Below are 584 nucleotides of genomic sequence, written 5' to 3' on the forward strand. Positions count from 1 at the left end.
TCAAAAAGGGTCCAAATTCAGAAACACCCCCTTCAAAAGGCACTCCATCCTCGGCCACACCACCGGGACATGCTCCCCTCGGCGATAATTAAGCCCCCACCACTATTTGAAGCCAACCGCAGCCGCAACTCGAACGGAGAAATCAGTAACCAATTCAAAAATGCGCTTGGTTACTGATTTCTACTGAGCCGAAAAAATTCTAAGTGTCAGTGGTTACTGATTTATACCAACCCGAAAATATTCTAAGTGTCAGTGGTTACTGATTTATACCAACTCGAAAAAATTCTAAGTGTCAGTGGTTACTGATTTATACCGACCCGAAAAAATTCTAAGTGTCAGTGGTTACTGATTTATACCAACTCGAAAATATTCTAAGTGTCGGTGGTTACTGATTTATACCAACCCGAAAAAATTCTAAGTGTCAGTGGTTACTGATTTATACCAACTCGAAAAAATTCTAAGTGTCGGTGGTTACTGATTTATACCAACTCGAAAATATTCTAAGTGTCGGTGGTTACTGATTTATACCTACCCGAAAATATTCTAAGTGTCAGTGGTTACTGATTTATACCAAGTCGAAAATA

Source organism: Chiloscyllium punctatum, unplaced genomic scaffold (genome assembly GCF_047496795.1).
Source record: "Chiloscyllium punctatum isolate Juve2018m unplaced genomic scaffold, sChiPun1.3 scaffold_753, whole genome shotgun sequence".
Classification (NCBI taxonomy): domain Eukaryota; kingdom Metazoa; phylum Chordata; class Chondrichthyes; order Orectolobiformes; family Hemiscylliidae; genus Chiloscyllium; species Chiloscyllium punctatum.